This window comes from Tympanuchus pallidicinctus, unplaced genomic scaffold (genome assembly GCF_026119805.1).
Source record: "Tympanuchus pallidicinctus isolate F22 unplaced genomic scaffold, pur_lepc_1.0 scaffold2, whole genome shotgun sequence".
NCBI classification, from domain to species: Eukaryota; Metazoa; Chordata; class Aves; order Galliformes; family Phasianidae; genus Tympanuchus; species Tympanuchus pallidicinctus.
The window spans coordinates 3,162,958-3,180,950 of record NW_026294721.1 but is presented as its reverse complement, the minus strand read 5'-3'; the positions used below and the strand labels follow the sequence as shown (position 1 = coordinate 3,180,950).

General features: G+C 35.4%; 1 protein-coding gene across 6 annotated transcripts in view; it reads right to left on the bottom strand.

Moving 5' to 3' along the window:
- The window catches only part of CTNNA2 (catenin alpha 2), a 453,719-nt gene that overhangs the window by 204,525 nt on the left and 231,201 nt on the right, over positions 1-17,993 (bottom strand). The window lies entirely within an intron of this gene.

Below are 17,993 nucleotides of genomic sequence, written 5' to 3'. Positions count from 1 at the left end.
CAAAGTCTTTTAAATGCAACTTAGGTCATTAATTTGCCACTTGGGAATGAAGTTGTTTCAGTCCAGTGATGCTGATGCTCACCTCAAAAATTGAGCTAGTAATATTGGGCTCAGTCTAAATCCCATTAAAGTCAACTGAGATTGTGCAATTTAGATTCCCTTATGGAAAAATCAAATCATGGTTTCTTGACGCTACACTAATGACTGAGCTTTTCATTAATTCATTTTTGTCTTTTCTCATGTCTCTGAAGTTTTTATAAAAAGTTGTTAAATACTGAAATAATACTGAAAGAATGAACTTTTAAGATCAGAAGTAGGTTTTCCCTCTGCTTCACTCAATTTTGCAGGACTAGTTTAACTCAATTCTGCTCATTCCTCTGCATGGCTCTGGCAATTGCTGCTTTTATCTGATGAACTGTTTATGATACGTAGAGATTCCTAAATTAATTCCTCAATTTGTTTGGGATTTGTTTTCCTGGGTGACTTCTGCTGATCTAAACACGTTGGGCACACTTTGAATCAGTCTTAAGAAACTCTAAGTTGATCATCAAAGCATTATTGCTTAAATCAGTTAAGCAAAGAACATATCCAAAATTAATGTGGCTTGATTTACAGCCAGGGTAATATGCAATAAACCAATGAATTATATTGCAATAACAACAACCAACAGGTGTCTAGGTTTAATTTTTTTCTCATAATTTTCCTAGTTAAGCAATTAAGAACTCAGTTATCCTTGAACTTCTCTCAATCTGTTTAATACTGCCACTTGTCAACATTCTTACTTGCTACTGCAGGACAGGAATGATCAGATTTGTGAATCCAATGAATGAACATAAGAATAGTACAAAACTCACTCAACACTTCACCAAGAAAGGAATTCCTAGCAACTCTGCTATAGTAGCATTCTCCATGCTCCAAGGCATTTTCTTTACAATTCCCCCTTTCCCTTGCCAAATGGTTTCCATTAAACCCAGAAGTGCATATTCCAAAAAAGAAAAAAACGCAAAGCATAAAATAAACTGATCTTCAAAAGTACATTTATTAGCCAGCATAAAAGTCATTTTATGCAGGGTTGATTCACAAATATAGAGGACAATCTACGTAAGGGAAAAGTCCTTCTATAATCTTTTCGTTAGTTCAGAAACATACATAAAATGCATAGAGAGAAGCGAGAAGAGAAGCATATACAGTGTGTGCATTACACACAATCACTTGGGTTCTAAGTACACTTCAAGGTCTTAATAGCACCATATGTTTTAGTTTCCAGAAAGAGTAAGGTAGTTTGTAGCAGAAAGGTAGGCATGAAGAGACCACTCAAATCCATCCCGTTACTCATAAGTTTAAAGGTAAGCATATATTAAAGACCTTGCTGAGCAGTAATAAAGTAAAAAAGCTTCTTGCACAACATACTCTTGGCACAGTTCAGATTGTCTAAACACAACAATATATACAGGCATGCTCTTCTGTACTTGTCTTTTTAAGCAACACATACGCTTACAACACTAAACTGTGCACTGACTATTACACTCAAATATAACTTAATGTCTCCTAGTTTTGTTTAATGTACTCTTCCTGTATTTTGATTCACGCCTTTATGTTCCCTTTTCCTTGTAAAAGGAAACAAAAAACAAAAACAACTTCCTCATTGCTTGCACTCCATCTGATTGCAGATTATGTACTGATTTGAAGTCTCACCTTTATTGTAGTGAAATTATTGAATATAACAGCAACAGATTCAGGGAAGCATTCTCAGTAAAAATTAGTCATAGAACTCCTTTCAGCAACTTAACTGTTCTTTGCAAAGGAATCATTATTAGTAGGGCTTCAGGAATGCATTGTCACTGAAGCATCATATCTTGCCAGATCACATAGGGACTATCTCATACAAATAACCCTTATGAAAAACCAAAAATGGTGCCATCAGGGTTCAAAATTCAGAAATGGATTTAATGTTGCAGTCATGAAGAACCAATCCTTGGAACCCTGTTTTCCTCCTGGACCTTCTAACGCAAATGTAGGAAATAAAAATAAAAGACAATATTAATAAAAAGCATTCAAACATATGCTAGTTGGGAACACAAAGTATGTTCAGAACTCCTTGAAAACTTGTATACTTGAAATGGATGACTTTTTTTTTTTTTTTTTTTTTTTATATCCATGCAACCTGCAGCAAAATGCAGCTCAAGAAAAATACCATCTTAAACACAGCCTAGACAGGTGACAGCAAAATCCCTTCTTCGTGTGGAAAATATTTTTTACATTTCTTAATTCCTGTAACGTAAGTATTCAAAACAAATATAATTTTAAGAAGACAATTAAGAGAACAGTAAAACAAAGGAAAAAAAAAAACAGATTTCAGAATGCCATTTGAAATAAATTTATCTCCATGCCAAAAAGGAAAATTACAAAGTTTGCCATGTGTTTTAATGAGACATTCTTTTCAGTACTAACACAAGCCCAGCTCGTCACACTGCAGCAGCAGCAGCACTTGCTGACTTTTTTCCTTTAATAATTAATTATCTTGACTTATACTTCATATGAGCTGTCTTGTCGTAACAACAGTAAATACAGCCACAAAGCAAAGAGGAATATCAGCAGGATGATGACACTAATTGCACCGTCTTGACTTGAATTAAAATTGCTGAACAGTAAATGAGATTACTAGCCTAAAGATAATCTTAATTTAAATTTGCAACTGCATTTATCTCATCACAGATGCAATTCTCTGAAGTGCTTAAAAAAATATATATATAATAATACCAGACATCCATCTAAAATAAACCTTTATTTCTCTCGGTTTTAAAGATAATTAAAAGTGCCTGCATATGTTTTGTTCTATTGCTGTATTTTATAACAAGCAGTTCTTTGCAGGTCAGGGTAGATAAATTGAGTAATTTCTTAAATAGTCTTAACTTTTTCCTGTCTTTCATACTGACTTCTAATTGTATCTTTTTGTTTGCACATTTCCAACCTGAAATTTCAAAGAACAGATGAAGATCAGTTAAAGCAGATGAAATTTCACATGCTTGTGAAACACAGTCTACCCTGGATATAATTTTCCTGCAAACACTGAAAAGCTTTGTGAAAATGGTTTTAAAGCATTACTTAGTTTTTCAATTTTAAAAAGTAGCTAATATGCCATCTTTTAAAATTTATTAAATGATACATAGACAAGCTAATTTAGAAGATATATGAACACAAATTATGCCTTCAGTTTATTCGCATATACTTCTGTCCCCAGAATATGAGATTCCACTGAAAACACCTTTTTTTTTTTTGTTAACATATGGAAGTCATGAAATTAGTAAATTAAGTAGATTAAGAATTTAAAAAACTTTTCACATTTTGGATGAAGATTTTAACCAGTTTTAACTGGATTAGAGATTCAGCATCATTGTAGAAGATAACTTGAGCTTTCTTAAGGCTCTCTTCCAAATTTCCCATATTCTCATTGCTTTAAAGAAATATTATTTACTATTATCTACTAAAAATTATTATTACTTATTAATTCCCAGTAGCCAGAGGATATTTTCTGCAATCCAAAGTTTTCAAACACCTTCCTTTCCAGTGTAAATTGGATCAGAGCTGCACCTAGCTCTCTTGGAATGTAAAATGAGATTTTTCAACTGCAAAGACTCTTGTATACAGGATGACCTGGAGCACAAATGGTATATTATAAACTTCAAGGGCTGGTGCAAACTCTTTTCCTCATAAATAAATTCACACCTGAATTATATGTCTGTTAGCACAATCATCTGACTCACATGAAACATCAGCTTGAAGACCAATATACTAGAAGTTCTGGAATAAAACAAAACCACGTGGGAATGTGGAAATTAGTACTAAAACCAAAACAGCATTTTAATCTATGCATAGAGAGATACTTCCAACATATTCATTTAGTCTGATAGATTTCTAAAGTCCCTATGCAGTCAACAGGGACAGAGCACTCTGAGGACACTATGAACTCATATTCAAGTACATGCTTGAAGCTGAATCACTAACTAAATAATTATTTGTTTATCTCATCAACCACTGGAACATCACAGTTAGTTCAGATATAGGCTTTCACACAGTGAAAAGTGAAAGAGATGATTCCTACTGTTTCTGCAAAGGACAGCTGGCTACAGCTCTCTGGAACACCAGAATTTGGAGTTGAGGATCTACTAAGCCTTGATATGCAAACTTCACCTGTGTAAATGCATAAAATTCTCACAAGATCATAGATCTATGGAATGGGTTAGATTAGAAGGGACCTTGAGGATCATCTATAGCTCCAAACCAGCTTTAAGCTGGCTGCCACCCAGCAGCTCAGGCTGCCCAGGGCCCCATGCAACCCAGCCGTGAGCACCTCCAGGGATGAGACACTCGCACTTCCCTGGGGAGCAGTGCAAGGGCCTCACCTCTCCCTGAGTAACAAATTTCTGCCCAACTTCTATCCTAAATTTCCCATCTTTCAGTTTAAAACCATTCCCCTTTGTCCTATCCCTATCAGATCATGTAATGAGTCAGTCCCCCCTGCTTTTAAAATCCCTTCAAGTATTGGAAAGCCACAGTGAGGCCTCCCAGAGCCTTCTAATCTCCAAGCTAAACAAACCCAACTCCCTCAACCTCATATCATCACATCCCAATAATACTTTCCTGTTTTTACAGCTAGAAACTACTGGAATTCTGATGAATGTCTGCCTATTCATGAGCTACCTTGCCACCAGGATGGGATGCAGTTCAGACGACTCAGGCACAGCAGAGGTGCCCTCCTTCCCTCTGCCATTGTTAGTGCTGTCAGAATTAAAAATACTTCCCTGTTTTTCTGCACCTGAATGCTTATGCGTGTAGCTCTGTTTGCCACAATATGCGGATTTTGTATTGATCTTCATTTGAAAGGCAATTCTTTTTCTAACTGATCATCTTCCGTGCCTTCAAAACTCCAGGCTGACATTTAACAACAGAATCCAGCACACTGTGGAAGTGCTGAAATGTAAAGGTCAAGGACGAAACACAAGCTATCATGAATTGCAGCTCTCACACTACATGCCTTGGAAATTCAAAAAACTTGTTTGTAAGATACGTTGATGTTGAGCAGATGTAAGAAAACAGACTTGGTTCGTCATCTGAATTACATTAAATAAAACATTTTTTTCTTTCTAGCTCAGAATGCCTTACTGTTTTATCTATCTGTGTTGCTGATCTTGAATGTGCCATACCTTTTCAGGTATTCACACCGATTCTGAACTACATACTCTCTCAGAAATTAGAAAAAGCAAATGGAAACCTCATTTTGTTTTGATAAAGTTTCTCAAGACTGATGACTCAAAGACTGTAGCAAGAAAAAAAGTTCAGTTTTTTCTCTTTGTATAGTAAAAGTATTTGGAGTTAGTAAAAACAAAACCAACTTGTACTCAAGCACCAAAGTTAACTTTTCCTCAGTCACAAGAAAACCAAAAACATAACAACAGAACTTAAGAGTAATAATAAAATTGTCAATGCCAAATAGATCCAGGTTCTGTCCTAAATGACCCCTCTATTTATAGTTTAGGTATACTTTCTTTAAAAAAAAAAACAAAACTCTTTCCTTTGAGTAAATGCAATTGCATTTGGTTAAAGGCAAGTAAAACTCATATTTTAAGAGAATAATATCCAGTTAAAAATGCTCTTTGTCCTCTTGACTTTTTTTTTTTCCTGCCAAACATGTATTTATATAGCACAAATATTATTCTTTAATTCACCTACTTGTGTGATATCCAATGGCATGTTCTAAGTAAATACAAACTCTTAATTCAGCATAAGTATTATGCTGGATGTATTTTACTGAGCATAATATAATTATTAATACTGGTGACTTCATATTTCTGTACATTCCCCACCTTTTATAAAGACTGCATTAAACTTGTTCTATTGGTTTGTTTACAGTTACAGTTGTAACTCTTTGAAAAGAATCCGTATAGATATGAGTTACCTTGTTTAGAACCTACACAAGACTAAAGATATCTGTGTAAATGTACAAAATAGATTCATCATCATGGCAACTATGGAATTAAATACCAGAAACTTACATGCATTCACATTCTTTCAGAATTCATTCTATTTCTGTAGCCTATTCTTTTCCACTCCCCTCTTTAAAAATAAAAAAAATAGTAGAGCATTATGTATACAGAAATCTGCTTCCATTTAGAGTAATCCTTTCGTGACTGTTTGTAAAGATTCACTCTATGGTGAATAAAGGATATGATTCACCTAACTAATAGGAATTTACTGTCAAAATAAATAACTTAATTCAAAACATAGATTCTTTCAAATTCTTCTGCGCCAGAAAGTCCACTGTTAACACATGAGGCAGATGGGAATCTCTAGAAGGAAGACTAACAAGCAGAAGGCTGGGGGAGGAGATTTAAAACAAGAAATTGAAAATCTTTCATTTTTCTTGCAAGGAAATAGGTTCCAATAGAAAAACTAGACTATTAAAACTTTGTTTTAGGAAGTGATGGAGACTATATTGAGTACTTTACGTCACCGTGATTTCCGACGGAAATGCAAAATACAGTTACATGTAACTATTAGATTTCTGTTATACTGATCACCTATACTGCTCCTCTTCTTTATTTCACCTTTAGTGCTATGCACTTGTAATATTCCAACAAAATCAGTTCCCTGTCATATCAAATTATTTTTTCTACAAGAAATAGCTGAAAATGAACCATTAATATCCTTAATTTACATGTGATGAATAGACTACAGACAGATTAAGAACTGCATTAATTTCATCCATTCCAACTCATGTAAATTATACACATTCACCCTGACCTTGGCTGCCTGCAAACACAGGAGGGGTGAAGGGTTTTTTTAGAGGATACCGGCCAAACAAGATTGAATGGGACAAAATCTCCTCTGGAAATAATTCTGCTGAAGGTAGGGGAATCCTGAATGAGACTACATTTGATCCTTACACTTTGGATGGTTAGAGTTTGGAGATGAACTACACTCTGATTTTCCTAAGACTGTGCAGCATGACTAAGGAAGAATCGCCAAGGTGTTAGTTTCATGAGTGCCTTAACCTCATGAAATTGTTCTGATATGTCTCTGATGTTTTCTGTAATAGAGGCAGCTGACATTTCTGATGAAACTGATCATCAACTCAAGTACCAAAGATGGCATTTCCAAGCTTTAACTTGATGTCTGATATTGATATTTATTAAAAAGTATTTCAAGTACTTTTAAAAGTAAATTTTATAAGGAAAAAAAAAAAAAGGGTGCTACTGGCTTAAGAAAGTCCTAACAGCTAACTGATGTTCTCATGGTACAGAAAACAAAACAAAACTAAACAAAAAAAAAAAAGAAAGAAAACCAAACCAAAACACCCAACATCTTTTAGAAGGATTTGCAGTATGAAATTTAGATGAATCTTTCAAGAGGATCTTCTGATCTTCTGTGTTGGTCATTAGTCATGGAATGTCATCTACTATTATGTAATCATAACATAAAAAAAGAGCTATGGAAATAAAAATTTCACTGCGGTTTTATTTATTTATCTATTTTTTTTAAGTGAAGAAGAGGTAGATTAGACTCGAGAGAAGACAGGACTTCATCTGCTCTTGGACTATTGCAATATCTCCTCAGATACTTATTATATGACACACAAACTAATCCTAAAAATTAAGTGATACTCCCCAAACAGTAAAGGCAAACTCAAAGAAGGAGCATTGAAAATTCTTTTTTTCTTCTTTTTTTGCTGGAGGAAAAAGCCCCCAGCGCACACAGCCTACACAGTATCTGTAAAAACACATACTTTCTTGGGGCTGTAGAAGGCAGAGAGCTTTACCTTCCCCCTTACACAACAATTTTCTAATACTACTCTGGAATTTTTATTTTTATTGTTTTTCCCTCTTCAAGCTCAATCTCCTGTCTCCTTCCCCCCCCCCCCCCCCCCCCCCAATTTCTTAAATTTGGGCTTATATAACAGTCTTTCCTTCTATATTTTATTTTGCACTCTCCTTTTGTGGCTTCACAAGCTCATCTGCCTCTGGAATTGCCCTGAGTCAGCATGTCCCACCATAATTAAATGTTTTTCTACCACATCTACCAACTCTGTCTATGTCTTGAGAATATCTCTCAATTCCCCCTCTGTTAGACTCTCCTGTCTTGCACAGAGACTAAAACAACTTTATTATTATAAGCAAATTCACCACTATTTGTGAGACTTACCGGAACAACCACTGTTCTAACAGATGTACTATCTATCTATATATATTTACAAAGTTAGTAGGATTTCCTTAATCAAAATATATTTATGGAGAAAGAGAGAGCCCCAATCTTCTTGGTAAGGAGATTTTAAAAAATAGATATTTAAAAATTAAAGAAAAAAGTAGGACTCACAGCCTTTTAACATAGTTGAAAATACTCTTTCAAGACAATTTCAGACCTTCGTGTGACTTTCCAAATTGCTTTAGAGCTCAGCTCTTTGCTTACTTCAATTGTAGCAGTGATAAATACAAGCTCCTTAGATGCCTCTTCATCCCTACTTTCCTATTCAACAGAGAACAGCACCTCCACATTATTTAAATGCCTGTGTGTATAGAATGGTATGTATTCACCATCATGCCCTCTTCAGCTATTTCAAACAACAAAGGTATCAGTGGGTATCAGTGCATGCGTGGATAGCCTAGCAGTGCTCAGTACTTACACAGAAACCCTTCAAGAGCAATCAAGGGTCTTGCAGCAAACAGAGGTGATGTCACAAGACTGTAGTTGGCCTGCTTCTCTTCATGCTACTAGCAGGCTAAAAACTTAGCACAAACACACAGCTCACTGAGACAAAGTTATTAAGGGTACTGATATCAAATGACATAAAATCAACTTGATGTCAGTGAAAGTTGGCAAGCATTAGTCATGAAGCATTGCAAGTGCTAGAAAACAAGAAAAATTGTGGTCTTAAAAATGCATGTCTTGCATGACTTGGGACATGCCGTTAGATTTCTCAGACAAAGATGGTGCTGCTCAAGTTGACTGTTATTATAGAAGTAGTCCCAGCAGTTAGAATAAGAAATTATTTCCTGGGACATAGCAGGAAGTCTTCCTTCCTGTAGCATAACTCATTAAATTTAGAGTTAGACTGATAAAATACTCATTATGCATTACCTAGTTAGAATTTGTGTTCTTCAGAGTAGAATTCTTCCTATAGTACATAGTACTAAAGTTTCTTTAGTAAGTCTACTATAATGGGCCTCCAAAATACTTCGGGTATTTTCACTGAGAATCCCTATATTCACCACATTCTAATTTGAAAAATTACTTTTCTCTATCTGCATGTCTGCCTAATATTCATATCAATCAATACTTCCACATTTTTGAATACTGTTGCACTTTTTGAATTTGTTACTATTTTTAAAGACTGGCAATAACTAAAAGTAAGCAAACAAAAACAGTGAAAATGCTTTCTATGCTTTGGAAAAGGATGCACACAACTCATTTCAAGAAAAAGCACATCTTAGGAGGCACATGGATGTGTTCTTCTGTTGCTGTTTTAAACCTAAGAAGAGAAGAGAGAGGGAAAGACACAAAAAAGGGGGAAAGGAGAGGAAGACAATAACAAAAGAGAAAGAGAAAGTTAAATGAAATAAGTTTTATGAAGGTGGCAGAAAATGGAAATAAAATACAGAAATCTCCAAGTAATTTCTAAAAACATAATACTCACTTAGTTCTGAGCTACAGTAGCTTATCTGAGTCCCTTCACCCCCCCCCCCCCCCCCCCCCCCCCCTCTTTACTCCCCTCCTTCTAGCTTCCATTTCTATATGCTGGCACAACCCAAATTTATTCAAATCCTATGCTTTTCTTTTTTTGGAATCTGTCCTCAAACTTTAATATTTCAACCCCAGTTTGACTAACTTCTTTCCCAAAGCCTCTTAAGAATTGTCAGCAGATGCAAAGAAGTCATATCAATACCTTTATTAATATAATTGAACAATTTCTGTGCTATTTATTTCCCCAGGTTTTTCCTTAATAACCCTAATATGCTTATATAATTTACACTGGTACTTTGAGTTTTATCCAAGAGGTAGCAGCTATCAAGTTGACGAACTTAAGCTAAGCCTGATGGCACTTGGCCAAATCATAAGTTTCACAAAAGCGTTATTTGCACTCTTTACTGTGACTATAAGTTTGTCAGAAACAGCTTTACTAGCATGCTTCTAACTATACTGAGAAATAGCTCCAAAATTACTCATAGATCTCCCATGGAGTAGCACATATATGACATATACTAAAACCATGCTTTCTTCTGTGACCATAACCCTCTGTAAAAGGGAAGTTTATGCCCACCTTGCATACAAAGAAATCATAAGGTCCATTGTCTTCTACTAACCTGATTTGAGTGGGCTTTCTTTTTCAAAATAGTTAATGATTATCAAATCATTAATGAGCATTAATGAGTATGTATCATAATGAGTTTGGTAATGAGTGCCAAAACCCAAAGCTGCCATGAATGGGAAACAGACCTAGATTTCCAATAGGATGGAGCAGCACTTCATCAATCTAATAAAGTGATGCTCTGGAAGTTGCAAGGAAAATGGAATTCTCACTTAAAAACAAAACAACAGCAACAAAAACAGGATCTGGATATGCAGAGAACGATATTTAAAATAAAACAGAATCAAGTTTCTCTTCAAACAGCAAGGTCACAGTTTTGTGGAAAACTCAAGCAACCACAGTATTACCAAGCATTTTCAGTCTCCCAGAGATATCTGGAATACCTGCAGCATGAGAAAGATGAGAAAAAGTGATTTGGGAGCTTGAAAAGATGATTCTGCCACCAGAATTTACCTCAAAGTGAGAATTTAGATCGCAGTATTGCCCACCGAAAAGGCTATATTGGGCAATTTCCAATCAATTGAAGCTATCCTCTTTTCAGCGGGTTCAGCTACACCATGAATCAAAGGGGAGACAGATCTAGAAGTCAACATTCTTCAGATCATGCACCAGTATCAAAAGTAAGTTATTTTCAAAGCAGTTGCCAGCAACCCCAGTCTGGGTACTAAGAAAAGGCTGCACACCGAAAGCTTCCTCATCTTTTTGTTTTGCCACTGTGCAATCTATTTCTGCTTTGAACTAAGAACACTTGTTCATTATCTAACACAGACTTCACTCACAACATGAGCCACTGATCAGTGGTTATGATGAAAGGCATGAATATTTAAGTTTAATAGTAGGACATGTTATGCTTTGGCTAACACTGACATATAACCGAGAGCCAAAACTCACCCTTAGTATTCAGAATTCATGTCAAATTTCTTTTTACTATTTTTTACTCATTTTTTTTCTTCAGCTGCATCATGTCTATTTTGCACAACCAGTTCTTTCTTTCTAAACTTTGTCAGGGTAGAAGAGAAAACAACTTAACCTTCTGAGGTCATTCAGTTTGTATTTTATAACAACTGAATTTTGTTTCTTGTTCAACATAATCACATTAAAAGTATGACACTGGTTTGGAATCAGAAAAACAGAACTATGTGATTACTGAAAACCAAAGTGTGGTGTGTTGTTGGTGGTGGTTTTTAAAAATTTATTGTATTTAATAAAAATTCTTTAAGTGTAAGCAGGTAGTTGGCAAGAATTGAAATTTAAATGTAATTAAAGCCACCATAAAAGGGAAAAGAGAATGGATAGCTTCCATTTAAGTACTAAACTCACCCAAAACATAGAACAGACAGATATTACAGGTCTAATGCAAAGACATCATGTCAAAAATAGCGTTAAAAGTGAAAATGGAGTATTACAATCTTACACTGGCTTATTCTAGAAGCAAACTATACCAGCTTGACAATTTCATCTTTTCTGTTGGGAAAAGAAGAAAAATGTAACAGAGCCCACCAAAAAGCTAACAGTCTATTTCCATGAAGCACAAAGGAAAGAAAGATGGATGATTAACAAACTTGAAATCCAGATCAGTGGAGGGCATTTTTATACAGCAAGTGTAAAAGTTTACAAGTTATTCTTCAGTCAATTCTTTCTCCTACTGTGTACAATTTTTCAGCACCATATCTCTTTTCACTTTCTTCCTTCTACATAATAAATCAAATACTTTCTGGCATTTTTCACAGACAACAGATGCAATATTTTCATTGCTTCCTGATAATGCTGAAACATACTCTAAGCAGCAAATACTCAGCTCCACTGCCAACCACTTTGTTTTCCTATTGGGTTTTTATGTACATATATTTATGCTTATATATATATAAACTATTTCCTCACATGCACACAACACATATAGATACATCTGTGAATAAAAATCTACTCATCTTCCAAAACTTAACTCTATTTTTAACTGCTTATTTGTTGTGATTATAAAAAAAGAGACTCTAAGAAAATGAAAATATATTTTTAATTGAAGTATTATTACAGGATCTTAGTTTTTAGCACAGAGTCAGCAGTCTATGGAAACCTTTCCACACAATCCCTCAATCATCTCAATCTAGGCTGCAGATTCTCAGATTGCCTGCCCACACTGTAGCTTCCTCTGAAGTGGAAAACAAAGTCACAGCTGTTTCAGGTGATGCTTTTCAGATGCACCTCTGATCCTGCTTTCACTGTAACTAAGATAGGTAAACTGTGAAATCCAACCTGAGTACATTTGACCTGTAAAATCTGTTATCTTTGCTAATAACTGATGAACTTACAACACTCCCCCAAACTGTAGCTACTGATCTTTTAAAACTACCAAATATTTGAGTTCCACAGATGTAGCATAGCCTATAACAATTAAAAAAGTTCTGGATTACCATTGTGACTGGGAAAGTGTAGTAACTTTTCCATAGAGAAAGAACGCTATAATTTCATAGCAAAGTTTGTTTAGGTGATACATATACAGCATGATGTCAAAACAGGATGCTAAGTTTTGTAAAAGTGGTTAAGAAAGAGTTTTTAGTAATCAAAATAAAGATTCTGCAGCATATTTATTCTGAAGCATTAAACTTGTAAACTTGGAAAATTTTGGAAATAAACAGGAAAAAAAAAAAAAGGTCAAAAGATGTAAAATGAGGAAGGGAGGATAATTTCTGCAATAAGCATCAAAATATGAAAATGCTACGAGGATCACAACAAATCCTAGCCAATAGGATGACTATAAATTTGCCCTCTGTATCTTCTCATTTTAATATCAAAATGCCTTTGTAAGTTATTTTTAAGGAAGTTCTGCTTAATGCAGTTTTCTTCTTTTCAGTTGCAATGTAGCAGAAGAAAGGGCAGGAGTTGATAAGAAAAAAAAAAAAATCACACCCAAGGGGTATTTACTTAAAGAAAACATAAAAAGAATAAGGAATGTACAGACATTACACAAAGAACCCTTAGTTATTTATCAATTTAACCTACTTAAAATATGAATAAACCTTTCTCGTAGGATCAGCAATATATCTAGCTTTCTTGGCAGGAGTAGAAGAGGCTAGGAGTTTGTTTGTTTGTTTGTTTTGTTTGTTTGTTTTGTTTCTTTTTCTTTCACAAGAAAAAGCAAGAAAGTAATTCAGTAATTCAGAGAAGTGACACTTTGAATGTTACCCTGTGTACCCTGTAACTGAGATGACAATTTAGAGTTTACTGCTTATTTGGTTTATTTATTTCAATAGGGGTATGGATTTTATACACATGGATTTTATATGGTTCAACCACGAGTTATGAGTAGAAATAGAAATCCAGTCTGGGTTGAAATCTTCCTGGAAACATCAAGTTCCAATCGACAGGAAAATTAGACATGGTAAAATGACTTGGGATATTACTGTTGTCTTCTGTGACTTTGAGTAAAGTCACAGACAGTACTTAGCTTCCCTATCTTCAAAATTCACTAGCAATAGTTCTTATCCTTTGGCATGTATTTTGACATCTCTAGATAATAGGCATAAAGGCAGATAAGTAATATTAAATTCTTTATTTGTGATGAATGTAATTATCCTCATCCATAACTTTCTTTGACTTTTTTTTTTTTTTTTATTTCAGCACTCAGGTATAGAGAGAGTTTCAAAAAAAAAAAATAAAAAAATCAAACATTATGCAAAGTGATATTATTTTAGAAAAAGAAAGAAGGAAAGATTATTATACTTGACAGTTCTAAGGGATAATTCATCCCATTGCAACTAGGTACCTTAAATAGTCTATGATTTCTTTCCCCCCCTCTGTGTTTCACTCCATTCACTAGATCATCTCTAAGTGCCTAAGTTCTACACAGATGCAGTTAGCTGAGAACACTAACCACATAGAAAGTCAAGATTTGAGGCATTATCTCAAACCTTTTGGTTATAAGCTATGAACTTTCTTGATTTTTCAAATTAATTAATATGAAAGTCTGGGGAGTTGGATTTTATTGATGTAATTTTTAATTGGAGAAGTATAAAAACAAGAGAGATTATGATTCATGGTCTTGATCTGCTTGATCTACCTGCAAATATAAACACATAAACTCCTTTATAAAGAAATAATACTTTCCAATTCACCTACAAATAAGCTGAATTTTCCTTGCTCAGATCTCCCTGAAAAACTGATATATCCCCATGTACAGTCCAGCAACTCAAAATAACTTTCTAATATTGCTAATCCAGCTACAGACAGTATTTGTTCTGCAGCAATAGTTTACACTGTTTTCTTCACAAAATTGTTTTAAACTGCTATAGACATCTCTATATTAAAAAAAAAAAAAAAAAAAGATTTAAAATTAATTCAAAATTTATATTCTGATCTCACCACCTATCATACACCCAAAGGCGTGAATCCTGCTAAAAGGGTAAAGAAAACAATACTGATTATTTATAATTAAAATGGTTAAATAGAAGGTATTTGGGTCTGAAAAAAGCCAAATGCTTTGTTTTGTTCAGTCTGGAAAAAAAGAAGGCTGCGGGGTGACCTCATTGCAGTACCTAAAGGGAGCCTCCAAACAGGAGGGGAATCAACTCCGTGAAAGGGTAGATAACATCAGGATGAGGGGAAATGATTTTAAGTTGAGGGAGGGAAGATTGAGGTTGGATGTCAGGGGGAAGTTCTTTACACATAGAGCAGTGAGGTGCTGGAACAGCTGCCCAGAGAGGCTGTGGATGCCCCGTCCGTCCCTGGAGGTGTTCAAGGCCAGGTTGGATGGGGCCCTGGGCAGCGTGGTCTACTATTAGATGTGAAGGTTGGTGGCCCTGCATGTGACAGGGGGGTTGGAGCTTCATGATCCTTGAGGTCCCTTCCAACCCTGGCCATTCTTTGATTCCATGAGCCTACTGAAGCTTTCACTGAGGTACAGGCAAGTTGTTGATGCAGTCACCATGGAGGTGGCAACTCAAGGGATAAGCATCCCAGGGCTCAGCAAACAATGCACAAAGGTTCTCATCCGCTCCTCATCCATCTCACTGTTCCCCAAGATTGCACTTCTGATGAGCATTAAGTAATCACTGACGGAGTTTATAACCAGAGCCTGCACTACAAAGATTCTGTGATGAACCTGATCTCTGTTTCCCTATGCTGGCTGTCTTCGCAAAGCAGCCAGAAAAGCTCTGCAAGCACTGTTCTGCTTCTTGTGGTTATTCACTCTTTCTGGCTTGGCTGTTATAACCACATCTCAGAGCTTCAGGACTCAGTCTTTCATTGAGTGAATCTACACACTGGCAATCTATATATCATAAGGGCACACACACTGAAGAGAGCTAAAGGATGAAGTCACACACTAGAGGCATTAGATGTCATATACCAACACCACAGGTATCATTTTATGCCTGTGTAATGCAGTGGCATGCAATATCATTGTATGCATACACAATATTTTAGCATTAAATCATTTGTGAACTAGTAAGTGCTGAGTACAGTGCAGTAAGCATATTCCTTTATCGTCTGGTTACTCTCCTGCTGATCCTGCCCAGGCCCCAGTTCTGGTACTTTGCTTAAACAGATGCAATGCTGACACACATTAGGGCTTCTCCTTAGCCTGTCTGCACTTAATATGTAGGTAGACATAACTGCTGCTGGCACTAATGGCAGTATTACCCAAACAGAATGAATTTATAAACACTTGGATGCCTTTCTGCCGATGGTGATGATGACACAAAATGAGAGAGACTGGACAGTCACTTGAAAAGGAAAAAGTGGATGTAGCTATCTTGCACCAAAATATTTAAATAAGGACAGTTCTCAAAAGAAAACACAGCAGTTCCCTACAGCTGAATCATGTTGACTAACGTAATTATCAGTTATTTGCACAACTCTACTTTATGGTAAAGGTTTTGACATTGCTTGCCCTGGCAATTATTATCTGCCACTTAGTTTAAACATCAAAATAAACTTAATCACAGGGTGAGCAAATCCAGCCAGTGCTATTTACGAATCAGAACCTTGCACTTTTATAGTTTTATTAACATATTTTAATTACCAGACACTCCACATTATCTGTCTTCAGTCAATTATCTCCATATGTTTCAATACTACTATAATTTCCACTTTTGCATTCCTAATATACTGCCCAAAGACCTAAACACATAAAAGGCAATGTATCAACACAAATTAAAATATTTTAGAAATGAAAATGTTAAGCTTATTAAAATACTTTTAATCACATTTTTAACATAAACCTGTCTTAGATATTTCAATGACTCCTTGCAGTCTACATTTTCTTAATTCCTTTACATAGTTATAACAGAGGATTTGTGAGATTCCATTGTAGGAATTGTCATATCTACCTATTGCTTCTAGTTTTTCTCCATCACAAAAGATTTGCAGCCTTCTACACTGCTTAAAGTCATGGATGATTTTATCACCCAGCCAAGCAAATAGCCAGAATTTGGCTGGACAGCAGAAAGTCATTTTTCAAATTCTGCAGCTGCCTTCCACAGAAAGATGATCAGGCCTGGAGACTTCATTTTAATTAGTTTCTCTTCTCCCTTGGGCTGATCTTCCCTTGATTCAAAAGGGGTCAAAAACTGACCTCATTCACGGCAGCAGAGATGGTTTGGAAATTTTAATAGTAAGTTACCTGAAGGTTGGATTAACTGCCTCAAAAGTCAATGAGATATTTGTACTGAGTCAAGAAGAAAAAAACAAAAAAAACCAGAAAACAAAAAAGCCACAAAAACAAAAAACAAAAACACAATCACTTTAATTTTAAACTATTCTTACTCCATGAGACAAATCTTCTCTTATCCAAGATATTATAAATACACAAGATGCTTCTAAAGAGGTCTGGAGGTCTGTGTTGGTGCAATACAGGAACAACAGTTTACTTAATAGGCATTAAAAGCCAGGCTGGATGTTGCTCTGGGCAGCCTGATCTGGTGGTTGGTGACCAGCAAGGGGGTCAAAACTAGATGACCATTGTGGTTCTTTCCAACTCAGGCTGTTCTATGATTCTGTGATTAATACTGTACATTTAGCCCACCAAATAATCTCCTTAAGTTCATTTCAATCATCTGATTATGATCCTTAATGCACACATTACACTTTACAATTAATAATGCATATAACTTCCCAGTAAGCCTCATCTAATAATGGCAAATAGTGACTAGGGAATGGATTCTTGATAGGTGCAAGCAATGATCCTATACCATAATAACATCTAGGCCAAAAGAAAATAAAATCATGTGTAAATCAGCCCATGTTAACCAACTGAAACATCTCAAACTATTCACAGTTCCCCAGCATCCAGCAAGGTTTCAATTGCAATTTTCAAATAGAATTGAAATTGAATCAAAATAAATAGCTTAAAGCCATAAACATAAAGTTTACCTAATTAAATTTACATAAATAAACTTATTCTTTTCTGAGAATTATACAGCCTAAAATTTATGACTAGTTATTAGCTCTGGAACTCAGTTATGTTTCCTTTGTAAAGCCTGCAAGTAACTTTTGCCCCATTGCTGCTAGCCAAGAAGCCATTGCTCTACTGGAAACTCACGCTAGGAAACAATGATACAGAAAACAGCATTGATTTCTCAGCCATGCAGGCTGCAGAGAGATCAGCAAGCCTGGAACTTGCTACACTGGAAAAGACAAC